Source organism: Piliocolobus tephrosceles, chromosome 1 (genome assembly GCF_002776525.5).
Source record: "Piliocolobus tephrosceles isolate RC106 chromosome 1, ASM277652v3, whole genome shotgun sequence".
In the NCBI taxonomy this organism is placed as follows: Eukaryota; Metazoa; Chordata; class Mammalia; order Primates; family Cercopithecidae; genus Piliocolobus; species Piliocolobus tephrosceles.
The window spans coordinates 172,545,895-172,560,878 of NC_045434.1; the positions used below are offsets into that span (position 1 = coordinate 172,545,895).

General features: G+C 38.1%; 1 protein-coding gene across 5 annotated transcripts in view; it reads left to right on the forward strand.

Annotated features, from left to right (window-relative positions):
* The window catches only part of AGBL4 (ATP/GTP binding protein like 4), a 1,474,608-nt gene that overhangs the window by 255,135 nt on the left and 1,204,489 nt on the right, over positions 1-14,984 (forward strand). The gene's annotated exons all lie outside the window — the stretch shown is intronic.

The window sequence follows — 14,984 nt, forward strand, 5'->3', positions numbered from 1 at the left end:
CCAGCACCATTTATTAAATAGGGAATCCTTTCCCCATTTCTTGTTTTTCTCAGGTTTGTCAAAGATCAGATGGCTGTAGACGTGTGGTATTATTTCTGAGGGCTCTGTTCTGTTCCATTGGTCTATATCTCTGTTTTGGTACCAGTACAATGCGGTTTTGGTTACTGTAGCCTTGTAATACAGTTTGAAGTCAGGTAACGTGATACCTCCAGCTTTCATCTTTTGGCTTAGGATTGTCTTGGCAATGCAGGCTCTTTTGTGGTTCCAAATGAACTTTAAAGCAGGTTTTTGCAATTCCGTGAAGAAAGTCATTGGTAGCTTGATGGGGATGACATTGAATCTATAAATTACCTTGGGCAGTATGGCCATTTTCACGATATTGATTCTTCCTATGCATGAGCATGATATGTTCTTCCATTTGTTTGTGTCCTCTTTCATTTCGCTGAGCAGTGGTTTGTAGTTCTCCTTGAAGAGGTCCTTTACATCCCTTGTAAGTTGGATTCCTAGGTATTTTATTCACTTTGAAGCAATTGTGAATGGAAGTTCACTCATGATTTGGCTCTCTATTTTTCTGTTACTGGTGTATAAGAGTGCTTGTGATTTTTGCACATTGATTTTGTATCCTGAGACTTTGCTGAAGTAGCTTACCAGCTTAAGGAGATTTTGGGCTGAGATGATGGAGTTTTCTAAATATACAATCATGTCATCTGCAAACAGGGACAATTAGACTTCTTCTTTTCCTAACTGAATACCCTTGATTTCTTTCTCTTGCCTGATTGCCCTAGCCAGAACTTCCAACACTATGTTGAATAGGAGTTGTGAGAGAGGGCATCCCTGTCTTGTGCCAGTTGTCAAAGGGAATGCTTCCAGTTTTTGCCCATTCAGTATGATATTGGCTGTGGGTTTGTCATAAATAGCTCTTATTATTTTGAGATACGTTCCATCAATAACGAATTTATTGAGAGTTTTTAGCATGAAGGGCTGTTGAATTTTGTCAAAGGCCTTTTCTGCATCTACTGAGATAATCATGTGGTTTTTTTCTTTGGTTCTGTTTATATGCTGGATTATGTTTATTGATTTGTGGATGTTGAACCAGCCTTGCATCCCAGGGTTGAAGCCCACTTGATCATGGTGGATAAGCTTTTTGATGTGCTGCTGGATCCGGTTTGCCAGTATTTTATTGAGGATTTTTGCATCGATGTTCATCAGGGAGATTGGTCTAAAATTCTCTTTTTTTTGTTGTGTCTCTGCCAGGCTTTGGTATCAGGATGATGTTGGCCTCATAAAATGAGTTAGAGAGGATTCCCTCTTTTTCTATTGATTGGAATAGTTTCAGAAGGAATGGTGCCAGTTCCTCCTTGTACCTCTGGTAGAATTCGGCTGTGAATCCGTCTGGTCCTGTACTTATTTTGGTTGGTAGGCTATTAATTATTGCCTCAATTTCAGAGCCTGCTATTGGTCTATTCAGAGATTCAACTTCTTCCTGGTTTAGTCTTGGGAGAGTGTAAGTGTCCAGGAAATTATCCATTTCTTCTAGGTTTTCATGTTTATTTGCATAGAGGTGTTTATAGTATTCTCTGATGGTAGTTTGTATTTCTGTGGGGTCGGTGGTGATATCCCCTTTATCATTTTTTATTGCATCTATTTGATTCTTCTCTCTTTTCTTCTTCATTAGTCTTGCTAGCGGTCTATCAATTTTGTTGTTCTTTTCAAAAAACCAGCTCCTGGATTCATTGAATTTTTGGAGGGTTTTATGTGTCTCTATCTCCTTCAGTTCTGCTCTGATCTTAGTTATTTCTTGCCTTCTGCTAGCTTTTGAATGTGTTTGCTCTTGCTTCTCTAGTTATTTTAATTGTGATGTTAGAGTGTCAATTTTAGATCTTTCCAGCTTTCTCTTGTGGGCATTTAGTGCTATAAATTTCCCTCTACACACTGCTTTAAATGTGTCCCAGAGATTCTGGTACAGTATCATGCTATTTGCAAATAGAGATCATTTCATTTTCTTCTTTCTACTGTGAATGCCTTTTATTTCTGTATTCTTGTGTAATTGTCCTGGTTGGGACCTTCAGTACCATGTTTAATTCAAGTGATAAGAACCAACATCCTTATCTTGTTTGTTATATTAAGGGAAAAATAGCCATCTTTCACTATTAAGCGTGATATTAGTTGTGGGCTTCTTTTTTTTTTTATTATACTTTATGTTTTAGGGTATATGTGCACAACGTGCAGGTTTGTTACATATGTATACATGTGCCATGTTGGTGTTCTGCACCCATTAACTCGTCATTTACATTAGGTATATCTCCTAATGCTATCCCTCTCCCGTACCCCCACCCCACAACAGGCCCCGGTGTGTGATGTTCCCCTTCCTGTGTCCAGGTGATCTCATTGTTCATTTCCCACCTATGAGTGAGAACACGTGGTGTTTGGTTTTCTGTTCTTGTGATAGTTTGCTGAGAATGATGATTTCCAGCTGCATCCATGTCCCTACAAAGGACATGAACTCATCCTTTTTAATGGCTGCATAGTATTCCATGGTGTATATGTGCCACATTTTCTTAATCCAGGCTGTTATTGATGGACATTTGGGTTGGTTCCACGTCTTTGCTATTGTGAATAGTGCCGCAATAAACATACGTGTGCCTGTGTCTTTATAGCAGTATGATTTATAATCCTTTGGGTATATACCCAATAATAGGATGGCTGGGTCAAATGGTATTTCTAGTTCTAGAGTTGTGGGTTTTTTAATAGAAGCTGTTTATCATGTTGAGAGAGTACTTTTACATTCCTAGTTTTTTGAGGGGGTTTGATTTTGACGGATACTTTTTATGCATCTGTTGCAATGACCATTAGATTTTTTTTCTCCTTTATCCTATGAATGTGGTATACTAATTCATTTTCAAACAGCCTTGTATACCTAGAATAAATTCCATTGGTAATGATATCAATCCTTTTTATATTTTTCTAGATTTAGTTTGCTAGTGTTTTGTTAATGATTGATAAGAGATATTGATCTTTAATTTTGTTTTCTGGTGATATTTTTATGAGAAGTTTGAAAATACTAATTCATTCTTTATCTTAATCAATTCAGGCTGCTGTAATAAAATACCATAGACTAGGTTGCTTATAAACATCACAAACTGATTTCTCACAATTTTGAAGGTTGAGAAGTACAAGATCAGGCACGAGCAAATTCAGTGTCTGGCAAGGGCCCATTTGTGGTGCCTTCTTGCTGTGTACTGACATTATGGGAAAAAAACACAACAAAACAGGTTTTGGGGCCTCTTATATAAGGGAACTGTTTTAGTCTGTTTTGTGCTATTATATAACAGAATATCACAGACTGAATAATTTGTAATAAACAGAAATTTATTGGTTTATGGCTCTAGAAGCTGGAAAGTCCAAGATTGAGGGGCGAGCATCTGGGAAGGGACTTCTTGCTGCATCATCTCATGGCAGAAGGGCAAGGAGTGCAAGAGAAAAGAACAAAGAGATAAAAAAAGAACTGAACTTGCCCTTTCATAAGGAACTGCTTCTGCAGTAATGTACTCACACCCATGAAAATGACATTAACCCATTCACTTCACACTCTTGGCCTAATTACCTCTCATTAGACCCCACTTACCAACATTGTGCATTGGGTATTAAGTTTCCAACACATGCTTTTAGGGGGAACACATGTAAACCATAGCAGACACTAATTTCACTCATGAGAACTTCTTCTTCATTATCTACTTAATTCCCAAAGATGCTACCTCCTAGTACATTACGTGGAGGTTTAGGATTTTAACATGAATTTTGGGAGGGACAGAAATGTTCAGTCTTAATCTTTTTATCATCTATAGATGCATTCATATTTTATAGTCCTTCTTGAGTCTGTTTTGATAGTTTGTGTATTGCTAGAAACTTCTTTATTTTATCTCAGTTATTTAGTATTTTGGCAGACGGTTGTTCATAGTATGATCTTATAATTCTTTTTATTTCTTTAAGATTGTTAGTGATGCCTTATCTTTTTATTTTTAATTTTAATACTTTGTGTCTTTGTTCTTCTTTCTTGGTCATTCTACCTAAAGGTTTTGGTTTTTGTTGATCTTTTCAATGAAGTAACTTTTGTTTTATTGGCTTCCTTGTTTTTCTAGCCTCTGTTTCGTTCATTTATACTCTAATCTTTATTATTTTCTTCCTTCTGCTTGCTTTAGATTAGTTTGCTCTACTTTTTCTAGTCTCGTAAGGTGATGCTTAGGTCATTGATTTTGAGATATTCTTATTTAAAAATATAAGAGCTTAAAGTTATAAATTTCTCTCTAAGCACTGCTTTAGCTGTACCCTACATGTTCATTGAACTCAAAGTATTTTCTAATTTCCCTTGTAATCTCTTTTTTGACCCATTAATTATTTAGGAATGTATTCTTTATTTTTCACATACTTATACATTCCCCAAATTCTCCAGTGTGTTAACTTCTAATTTAGTTTCATTGTGTCTAGAAAGTGTATTTCAGAGGTTGGCAAACTTCAAAAATTTATTGATGCTTTTATATTATGACCTCAAATATGCCTTAACCTAGAGAATGTTCTGTGTGTACTTCATGAAACTGTGTACTCTATTGCCGTTGGGTGGAGTATTCTAGAAATGCCTTTCAAGTCTACTTGCTTTATAGTGTTAAGTTTTCTCTGTCCTTGTTGTTTTCAATTTTCCTGTCCCTCATTGAAAATGGCATATTGCATCTGTTGGCTGTATGAATGTCTTCTTTTGAGAAATGTCTGTTCATATCCTTTCCCCACTTTTGGATGGGGTTGTTTGTTTTTTTCTTGTATATTTGTTTGAGTTCTTTGTAGATTCTGGATATTAGCCCTTTGTCAGATGAGTAGATTGCAAAAATTTTCTCCCATTCTGTAGGTTGCCTGTTCACTCTGATGGTAGTTTCTTTTGCTGTGCAGAAGCTCTTTAGTTTAATTAGATCCCATTTGTCAATTTTGGCTTTTGCTGCCATTGCTTTTGGTGTTTTAGACATGAAGTCCTTGCCCATGCCTATGTCCTGAATGGTACTACCTAGATTTTCTTCTAGGGTTTTTATGGTATTAGTTTTAAGTCTTTAAGTCTTTTTTTTTTAAGTCTTTATTTTAGTCTTTTTTTTTTGAGACGGAGTCTTGCTCGGTCACTCAGGCTGGAGTGCCGTGGCTGGATCTCAGCTCACTGCAAGCTCCGCGTCCCGAGTTTATACCATTCTCCTGCCTCAGCCTCCCGAGTAGCTGGGATTACAGGCACCCGCCACCTCGCCCGGCTAGTTTTTTGTATTTTTTAGTAGAGACAGGGTTTCACCGGGTTAGCCAGGATGGTCTTGATCTCCTGACCTCGTGATCCACCCGTCTCGGCCTCCCAAAGTGCTGGGATTACAGGCTTGAGCCACCGCGCCCGGCCAACATTTAAGTCTTTAATCCATCTTGAATTAATCTTCGTATAAGGAGTAAGGAAAGGATCCAGTTTCAGCTTTCTACTTATGGCTAGCCAATTTTCCCAGCACCATTTATTAAATAGGGAAGCCTTTCCCCATTTCTTGTTTCTCTCAGGTTTGTCAAAGATCAGATGGCTGTAGATGTGTGGTATTATTTCTGAGGACTCTGTTCTGTTCCATTGGTCTATATCTCTGTTTTGGTACCAGTACCTTGCTGTTTTGATTACTGTAGCCTTGTAGTGTAGTTTGAAGTCAGGTAGTGTGACGCCTCCAGCTTTGTCCTTTTGACTTAGGATTGTCTTGGCAATGCGGGCTCTTTTTTGGTTCCATATGAACTTTAAAGCCGTTTTTTCCAATTCTGTGAAGGAACTCATTGGTAGCTTGATGGGGATGGCATTGAATCTATAAATAACCTTGGGCAGTATGGCCATTTTCACGATATTGATTCTTCCTATCCATGAGCATGGTATGTTCTTCCATTTGTTTGTGTCCTCTTTGATTTCACTGAGCAGTGGTTTGTAGTTCTCCTTGAAGAGGTCCTTTACATCCCTTGTAAGTTGGATTCCTAGACACATGAAAAAATGCTCATCATCACTCTCCATCAGAGAAATGCAAATCAAAACCACAATGAGATACCATCTCACACCAGTTAGAATGGCAATCATTAAAAAGTGAGGAAACAACAAGTGTTGGAGAGGATGTGGAGAAATAGGGACACTTTTACACTGTTGGTGGGATTGTAAACCAGTTAACCATTATGGAAAACAGTATGGCAATTCCTCAAGGATCTAGAACTAGATGTACCATATGACCCAGCCATCCCACTACTGGGTATATACCCAAAGGATTATAAATTATTCTACTACAAAGACACATGCACACGTATGTTTATTGCAGCACTATTCACAATAGCAAAGACTTGGAATCAACCCAAATGTCCATCTGTGACAGACTGGATAAAGAAAATGTGGCACATATACACCATGGAATACTATGCAGCCATAAAAAAGGATGAGTTTGCGTCCTTTGTAGGGACATGGATGCAGCTGGAAACCATCATTCTTACCAAACTATCGCAAGAACAGAAAACCAAACACCGCATGTTCTCACTCATAGGTGGGAACTGAACAATGAGATCACTTGGACTCGGGAAGGGGAACATCACACACTGGGGCCTATCATGGGGAGGGTGGAGGGGGGAGGGATTGCATTGGGAGTTATACATGATATAAATGATGAATTGATGGGTGCTGACGAGTTGATGGGTGCAGCACACCAACATGGCACCTGTATACACATGTAACAAACCTGCACGTTATGCACATGTACCCTAGAACTTAAAGTATAAAAATAAAAAAAAAAAAAAGAAAATGGCATATTGCAGACCCTAAATATTATTGTTGAATTTTCCCTTTCTCCTTTTTTAATTCTGTCATGTTTTGCTTCATATATTTTGGTGTTCTCTTGTAAGGGGTGTATATGTGCATATATTATATGTAATTGGTATATTTTCTCTCTTTATCCCTAATAACTTTTTTTTCAAGAGACAGGGTCTTGCTCTGTCACTCAGGCTGGAGAGTACAGTGGTACGATCATAGCTCACTGCAACCTCGAGCTCCTAGGCTCAAGCAATCCTTCTGCCTCAGCCTCCTGAATAGCTAGGATTATAGGTGTACACCACCACACCTGGCTAAGTTTTTATTTTTATTTTTGTAGAGATAGGATCTTGCTGAGCTGCCCAGGCTGATCTCAAACTTCTGGCCTCAATCAGTCCTCCCACTTTGGCCCCTCAAAGTGCTGGGATTTTAGGTGTGCTCCATCACTCTTGGCCTCTTATAACATTTTGAATTATATATTTTGTCTTGTATTTGTATAGCAACTCCAGCCTTCTTTTTTGTGTGATATACCTTTTTCCACATATTTACTTATCATCAGTTTGTATCTTTGAATCTGAAGGGAGATGTTTCCTGTAGAGAGAATATAGTTAGTTGGATGTTGTTGTTTTTCTCCAGTTATAATGTCTGCCTTTTGATTGGATTATTTAATCCATTCATATTTAATGTTATTATTGATAGGAATTTATGTCTTTCATTTCACTTTTTGTTTTCTTTATGTCTCTTTAGTCAGTGTTCCTCCTTCATTGCCATCAATTGAATTAAGTGAATATTTCCTAGTATAATATTTTAATTTTTTAAATGATTTTTTTTCTGGTATTTTCTTAGTGGTTGCTCTTATACTTACAATGTCCATGTTTATTTATCAGAATTTAGTTCATATTTAAACTAACCTAATTCTAATGACATTCAAAATTTATACCTGTAGAGTGCCCCCTTTCTTCCCCCTTTTTGTGCTGTTTTAAATTCATAGTATATCTCACAGGCATTACAAACCCAACAGTTCATTTTTGTAATTATTATTTTATGTAATTCTGTATATTTTAAAGAAGCTGAGAGGAGAAAGTAAAGAAAATATATATTTATAGAGTTTATTATATGAATCTTATATATTATTTCTAGTTCTTTTAGTTATTTTTGTGGTTTTGAGTTATCATCAAGCATCATTTTCTTTTCCAGTACAGCTTTGTTCTTGCCCACCTCTTTTGGGCTCTTATTATCAAATATATTACCTTTGTATATGTGTTATAAGCATGATAGTACAATTACACGTATTTTTAAAAATTGCTTTAAAAATCATTTAACAGGAGAAATGAGTATAAATATACTATTATTATGTCTTTTATAATTAACTCTATCAGTACTGTTAATTTTTTCATGTGGATTCAGATTATTGTCTGGTGTAACTTGTTAAAGGAAGTTAAATAACTTCCTTTATTATTCCTTGTAAGTAAGTACTTCTGGCACCAAATTCTCTCCATTTTTATCTGGGAATGTCTTTACTTTGCCTGGGTTTTTGAAAGAGGCAAAAATGCCCTCCATTGTTTCTGATGAGAAGTCAATTATCAGTCATATTGAGTTCCCTTGTATTTGATGAGTTGAATTTTTTTTCCTCCTTTTGCTCTTTTCTCATTGTCTTTTCTTTAACATTTTGCCTATTATGTGTCTGGGTTTGGATGTCTTTGCATTTATCTTACTTTCCATTCATTAAGCTTCTGGGAGTTAGTGAGGAGTGAAGGTCCAGGCCAAAATTCTCTGTGTAGTCTTTATGCCCAACTACAGGCTATTATAAGGTTTTTCCTGGCAAGCTTCGTGGGGAAAACTGTCCTCCCTACATCAGACTTGATGCACAGCTAATTTACGTTTTGGGAAAGGAGTTTCAGGGACTCAGATCTCCCATGCCAGCTATACTCATGTGTATGTGTGAATTCTTAGCCCAGGCACCTTCATTCAGAGACCTCCTTATTGGGGGACCTCAGCTGCGGTGGTTTTCCTGCTCTTACTCAGTGCTTTTCTGTTTCTTTCCCCTCTTTCTCTCCCAGCCTCTCCTCCCCTCTATAGAAAGGCAGGAACCTTTTGTTAAGGGCTACTCAGCAATGAAACACATCCCCCTGCCTGTACTACATGTTACCACCTTACTGTTGGTGTTTTCCAGCAGGAAAACACTGGAGAGCTGGCACCATTGACTTTTCCTTCTTCCTTGCACTGTTGCAGTAAGTGAATAAAGCCCTGATTGTTACTTTCAGTTTGCTCATGGTATTCATTAACCATTTTGACATTTAGGATCACATTTAGGAAGTTTTCATCTAGTATTTCTTCAAATACTTCGTAATCTTGTTTCACCTTAGGTGTGCATGTAGTCTTCTTGATCACCAGGAATAAGGAGTGCTATTTTATAGTATTCATTGTTTTGATCACCTTGATTTCAGCTCTGCTCTTCCTTATTATCCCTTTCTCTGGTCTGCTTCTATTGATATAATTTTCTATTCTTAGCCACCAGTAACTGCTATCTGATTGCTATATGTTTTGGTAGTGCTCTGGAATATAAATTTTTTTTCCATTCTGGCAGCAGCTTTTAAATTTAATTTAATTTAATTTTAGATTCAGGAGGTACATGTGCATGTTTGTTACATGAATATATTGCATACTGATGGGGATTGGGCTTGTAGTATAACCATTACCCAAACAGTAAATATTATATGTGTTATTTTTCAACCTTTGCCTCCCTCCAACTTTCCCAAAGCCTTTTGGAGTTCCCAGTGTGTACAGTTTACATCTTTATGTTCATGTGTACCCATTGTTTAGCTCCCACTTATGAGAACATGTGGTATTTGGTATAAATTGTTTATTCCAATTAAAGACCAACTCCCCTTTGCAGGGGCAAGGCATTGTCAGTCTTTGAGGCTTTCCCTTATCCAGGAGGGCCCTTCTACCTGTCTCTTTGCTAGATTGACTCTTATAAAATACTTCCTGATCTCCCATTCTGCATATTTCTTCTAGTATCTTAGAAATCTTAACTCCCTCTTTATTGCTCACCACCAAGTTAGCCCTTGTTTTGATAATGCTATTAGGGATGAAATTCTCCATGCTTTCTTCCAAATTATGTTAGTTTTGGGAACAAGTTTCAGGGACTCAGGTATCCTGGGCCAGCCTTACTCATAGTTGTGGCTGTTTTTCTTATGGCCTGATTATCTCCCTGGGTAGAATCTCTGTGCTACTGCATTAGGGCTGCGGGTGAGGAGAGTGGCCTGTGTGACACCTCTGTTCTATGGGTGGGGTGGTAGTTGGAGATGGCAGCACCTAGTCTTCTTGAATTGCCCATGTTGGTATAGAACTTCCACTCTATAAGGTAGCTGGGGCAAGAGCAATGCAAGCCCCACTCAGCATTCTCTGCCTTGAGTAGAACTTCCATGCTGTGAGTAGGAGGATAGTTGGAGGAAGGGAGCCCGATTGTCTCAGATGTGCTTGCCTGGCTTAGAACTCCTTAAGCTTTGGGGAAAATGAGAAATGTTGATGATCTTCCCCTGCCAGGGTGAAACTAGATGAGAGCTGGGGAGAGAGACGGTGGTGAGGAATAATGGGAGCAGCTTGTGGGTCAAATACTACAGGCTCTTGCTGTTCTTAGCATGATTTAATAGATCTTTGTAACTAAATTTTTCTCCATTTATTGTATGCCTTGGGACAAATTATAGATACCTTAAAATTTTTCTTTTGATTTTTTTTTTTTTTTTTTTTAACAGTTAAGTTACTGTTTCACCGGGGAGAGTGTCTACTAATATCCACATACCACCATTGCCGGAATCCTTCCTCTTCCCTAGAAAGGATTTTTATCAGAGCTTTATAGGGTAATGAAAGCACAGAATTGTAAATGACCCAATAGCTAGTGCCAGGCCATTTTCTGTTTTTTGTTTTGTTTTGTTTTGTTTTTGCCTAGGTACAGAAGACTTCAAGGTGGTATGCATAAACTTTGGAGTGCTAGGCTGGGCCTTTCAGATGTGTCCTACATAATTAAAAACTGCTCTTTGCATGTAATCCTTATTTTTTAGCTGTATGCCACTGACATGATATTGACTTGAGCAAAAGAAGTACTGTAAAAAGTTTGTGTGTTAAATTCTAAATATATTTTAATGATTTCTATACTTTTGATATGCTAAATTTAAGCTATTACTTAAATTAAACGTGATTACAAAATAAATGAATCAATTTTACTCTGGGATTTAAAAAATGAATGCTGCATTTCTATAAAAGTACTGTTTGCAACGAATTTAAACAGTGTTTTAAAGCTAAATTTTAATACTTTTATGGGTCTAAATGATTATTATTTTCAAATCTGATGAATGAAATTAATTCACCAGTTTCTATGAAGTAATTGTTATGTGCCTGACTTTGTGATACTTGGGAAAGGAAACTTACATTTTATGACTTATTTCTCAACTTTCACCCTACTATCTCTAAGCTCCAGCTTTTAAATCTCATGCTATTTTCAAACACTTTTCATACCATATGGTCCTTTCTTATTCAACAAATAATTCATTTAATAAATATTTATTGAATACCTCTTTTGTAGTAAGCACTGTTCCATGTGCTATAATGCTATTTTCCCTCTTCAGTTATATACTATTCGTGAACTCATATTCTGTGCCAAATACAGTGTTAAGTGTATTTGTGTTAAATGCTGCAAATACAGTGAGGGCAAGACATGATTTGAGCCTCATGTTACTTATGAGGAGGTAGACATTAAACACATAATCAAATATATAAATACGCATTTGCAAAATCATGATAAAAGTGCTATGTATGAAAAGTATGATGTTGTGTGATCAGCACTAACAGGATATATTGGGGGGGTCAGAAAAGACCTCCTTTGATGAAATGACATTTAAAATGAATTTTGAAAACAACGTGGGAGTTAGTTATGTGAACAGCATTGATGAAGAGTAGTTCATGCAAAGGGAGAAACATACAAAAAAGCTCTGAAATGGAGAGAACCTGCTGATTTTGAGGTTAGCAGGTAATACACTAAGGGAACAGTAGACTAAGATGAAGCCAGAGTGATATGTAGGACTTTCATCATATAAGGGCCTCTGAGCAGTGTTAAAGATTCTGGATTATTTTGGATTTTATCTTAAGAAGGAAATCATTAGAGTGTTCTACAGAGGATGGGGATATAACCTATTTACATTTTGAGAAGTTATTTCTGGCTACTGTTAGAAAAGATATTGGAAGAATTTTTAAGACTAGAATTGGGAGACTAGTTAGGAAGCATTGCAGGATACCAGATGAAAGGTAGCCTGTGGACAACAAAGACAGAAAGAAATTATTTTTCTGAACCCTTTCACACTTTCAGATCTAAGTCAAATATTGCTGATTCTCCCTAGGCATAACTGACCACCTTTTTTTCTAAGCTTCCACCAGATTCCTGATCACACCACTTTGTGGTTATAATATGTATACTCTATTACTCTGCATTGTCATTGGTTGTTTTTGTATCCATTTCTCTCACTTTGCTCTGAACTGCCTCAGAGAATGGACCTTATCTTTCTCTTCTTTGTACACCCAGTACTGTAATATATAATACTTGCTCAATATATGCATACTTCCCAAAGCCAATTCACTGTTAAGAGTCAGAACTGTGATTTGAACCCAGATCTCACTGACTCCAGAGCTCACACTTTTACCACTATAGTGATAAATCTTTTACTTTTCCCCTCATAATATACTCTGGTAATATTCTGTATACTATTTATAGGTTATTATAAGATTGAAGTCTTTATTCATTTGTTCACACATTCATTCAGCAAACTTTTATTGAATTCCCATGATGTGTAAGACACTGATAAAGTAAAAGTCTATAATATAGTGATGAATTACATAGTCCTCGCCCTCAAGGAGCACGTATTTTGGTGGGAAATGTAGACACATGGTAATTATAATCTAAAGCAAAATAAACTGGTTAATATTCATTTATAATGTAGCTTGACCTGTTAGAAAAAAACTTTGGTTTGGGGGAAAAATATATCTTTTTAGAAATGTCAAAATAAATAGAATAAGAAACAGTCCCCATACCCATATTCAGATATTTAATTGTACATACTTGACAAAATATTCATTTGCACATTTATGTAAATATTTTGGATCCCATTACATATTAAAAACTAAAATTTTAAACAGTTAATAAAATTTAAATTAGTACTTACTGAATTCCAGACACATAGAAATCTGATATGCTTACATTGTCTTATTTAATATAAACAGCAATGTTACAAGGTAGATACCATCATTATCCCCATTTTATGGATGAGGGCACAGAGCACTGGAATAGTTAAGTGATTTGCCCAAAGTAAGTGGAAGATTATGGATTAAAACTTGGGACTGACTGTCTGGGGGGCTGAGCAAGATGGCCGAATAGGAACAGCTCCAGTCTCCAACTCCCAGCGCAAGCGACACAGAAGACCGGTGATTTCTGCATTTTCAACTGAGGTACTGGGGTCATCTCACTAGGGAGTGCCGGACAATCGGTGCTGGTCAGCTGCTGCAGCCTAACCAGCGAGAGCTGAAGCAGGGCGAGGCATCGCCTCACCTGGGAAGCGCAAGGGGGAAGGGAATCCCTTTTCCTAGCCAGGGGAACTGAGACACACAACACCTGGAAAATCGGGTAACTCCCACCCCAATACTGCGCTGTAAGCAAACGGGTACACCAGGAGAATATACCCCACACCTGGCCGGGAGGGTCCCACGCCCACAGAGCCTCCCTCCTTGCTAACACAGCAGTCTGCGGCGATCTAACCACAAGGCAGCAGCGAGGCTGGGGGAGGGGCGCTCGCCATCGCTGAGGCTTAAGAAGGTAAACAAAGCCGCTGGGAAGATCGAACTGGGTGGAGATCACAGCAGCTCAAGGAAACCTGCCTGTCTCTGTAGACTCCACCTCTGGGGACAGGGCACAGCTAAAAAATAACAGAGGAAGCAGCAGAGGCCTGTGCAGACGCGAACAACTCTGTCTGACAGCTTTGAAGAGAGCAGTGGATCTCGCAACATGGAGGTTGAGATCTGAGAAGGGACAGACTGCCTGCTCAAGTGGGTCCCTGACCCCTGAGTAGCCTAACTGGGAGACATCCACCACTAGGGGCAGTCTGAAAACCCACACCTCACAGGGTGGAGTGCACCCCTGAGAGGAAGTTTCCAAAGTAAGAATCAGACAGGTACACTTGCTGTTCAGCAATATTCTATCTTCTGCAAACTCTGCTGCTGATACCCAGGCAAACAGGGTCTGGAGTGGACCTCAAGCAATCTCCAACAGACCTACAGCTGAAGGTCCTGACTATTAGAAGGAAAACTATCAAACAGGAAGAACACCTATACCAAAACCCCATCAGTACGTCACCATCATCAAAGACCAGAGGCAGATAAAACCACGAAGATGGGGAAGAAGCAGGGCAGAAAAGCTGGAAATTCAGAAAATAAGAGCGCATCTACCCCTGCAAAGGAGCACAGCCCATTGCCAGCAACGGATCAAAGCTGGTCAGAGAATGACTTTGACGTAATGAGAGAAGAAGGCTTCAGTCCATCAAACTTCTCAGAGCTAAAGGAGGAATTACGTGCCCAGTGCAAAGAAACTAAAAATCTTGAAAAAAGAGTGGAAGAATTGACAGCTAGACTAATTAATGCAGAGAAGGTCATAAACGAAATGATAGAGATGAAAACCATGACACGAGAAATACGTGACAAATGCACAAGCTTCAGTAACCGACTCGATCAACTGGAAGAAAGAGTATCAGCGATTGAGGATCAAATGAATGAAATGAAGCGAGAAGAGAAATCTAAAGAAAAAAGAAGAAAAAGAAATGAACAAAGCCTGCAAGAAGTATGGGATTATGTAAAAAGACCAAATCTACGTCTGATTGGGGTGCCTGAAAGAGAGGGGGAGAATGGAAACAAGTTGGAAAACACTCTTCAGGATATCATCCAGGAGAACTTCCCCAACCTAGTAGGGCAGGGCAACATTCAAATTCAGGAAATACAGAGAACGCCACAAAGATAATCCTGGAGAAGAGCAACTCCAAGACACATAATTGCCAGATTCACCAAAGTTGAAATGAAGGAAAAAATCTTAAGGGCAGCCAGAGAGAAAGGTCGGGTT